This window comes from Nanorana parkeri, unplaced genomic scaffold (genome assembly GCF_000935625.1).
Source record: "Nanorana parkeri isolate BGI_ZX_2015 unplaced genomic scaffold, ASM93562v1 scaffold686, whole genome shotgun sequence".
NCBI classification, from domain to species: Eukaryota; Metazoa; Chordata; class Amphibia; order Anura; family Dicroglossidae; genus Nanorana; species Nanorana parkeri.
In genome coordinates, this window is record NW_017306954.1 from 44794 (window position 1) to 46664 (window position 1871).

The following is a 1871-nucleotide window of genomic DNA, read 5'->3' on the forward strand; positions in this document are numbered from 1 at the left end:
AGCTCCCCCTGCCCCAAAAAAACCTGATATAAAAATTGGACTTCTTGGTGTAGTAATTATAAAGGGGCTGAACATTTTATGTGTCCCCAGGCCCTTTAGGATGAGTGGGTCACTTGTAGTCTGTCCAGGTGGTTCTGTTTTGGTGGTTACATTGGAATCCAGCTATCGGTAAAGGTTTTATGTCTTCATCGAGGCCTGTATTTGGTAATGCCTACATGCCCTGTGGCAGTAAAATACGGGAACATTCTGCACTGGGTTGTTCTCTTCTTCCTCTGACAATCCCATCTCAGGTTCTCATAATAAAAACTTTGAAAAACAGATGTGTTTTGTATTATTTCTCCGACATGATGTTGTGAATGGTGACGAGGTAAGCACATAGAAAAGAGCAATGGTGGGTACAGCCCAGGGCCAACGTTACAAGAATGCCTTTGGCTTTCTCTACCAGCCTAGTGTTGGGGGAATCCTCCTTCAGGGCTGCAGATGGTTTGTTCTACAACAAATTTGACTGTTCAGTGTTGACCAAATCTGACTCTTCCAAGTATTTTTGGGACACCCCATTGTGAGCATGTGGCTCTCAGATGAGTTCTTCCATCCATCTCAACTGTTTGATTCCTAATGCTGCGCACACACCTTACAACCATCGCAAGACTTTTGTCTTGCGATGGTTGTAAGGTACTTTAAAAAAAAAAACGGACGGTCTGCCTATCTTGGACAGGCAGATCGTACTTGCGATGATCGCAAGCTGCGGCCCCCTGAGGGGCGGGCTTCCGATGACTGCAAAGCCGAACGGGCAGTGTGCACTTGCGCACACTGGCCCGTCCAGCTTTTATCTTACGAACATGCTACACACCCGCCGAACATCGTACGATGCTCGGCGGGTTTTCAAACATGTTCGTAAGTTTAAAGTCGTGCGACCTTACAGTAGTAGAGGTCGCACGGCTTCCACACACCTTACGATAATGGTACGATCGCGGGATTTCCCGCGTTTATCATACGATTATCGTAAGGTGTGTGGGTACCCTAAGAAACGATTGAGGCCTCACAAACACTGGATACCAATAAACATCTGAGACTTGATGTGCTAGAGCAGGGGGTCACAAACCTCTGGCCCTCCAGCTGTGGTGGAACTACAAATACTATGAGGCATTGCAAGATTCTCACAGACATGACTCCCGGAGAGAGATGCTTCATGGGATTTGTAGTTTCACCACAGCTGGAGGGCCGGAGGTTTGAGACCCCCTGTGCTAGAGGCTGCCTTAGGAGTGCCCGAATGCAACTTGGAAATTTGGATCCGGAATGCCATTTGGGTCTGGGAGCCTCAGCTTTAGTATTATATGTATATACTGTATATGGCTCCCATGTTGCCGTACCGAAAATTTGTATTCAGACCCATTTGAATGCATTAACCAAAAAAACATCTGATTGGCCAGAAAAGTCACATGTCCGATTCAGTTTTCATTGGGATTCGGAAATTCTGATATGTCTGAATTTTGATTCGGAAGGAAACGAAGCGCACATGTCTAGTATCATATGTGATAGTTTTCCCCCCTCCCCCTAAGCCCATGGGGGGAAAAAAATGATCTGAATGCTGACACGACGGGCAATCGTTCCATGAGATTTCAGAATCCAGTTGGCAATTCTATTTTTGTATCGATTGTTTGCTGGTTGTTATCGGGTTGTATTTAAAGGGGAGCTGAACTCATAGATAAGATTTGTTATGTTTTAGGGAATATCTAGAAATGATAATTGGACAAACGGTTGTCTGAAAGATTCACATGTCTGGAATTCCTCCTGAGAAATAGCCGAGCACTTCCTGGTATGGAGGGTGCCTAGGCTCCTGTAGCATCATAGCTGTATACTGTAGCTGCAGT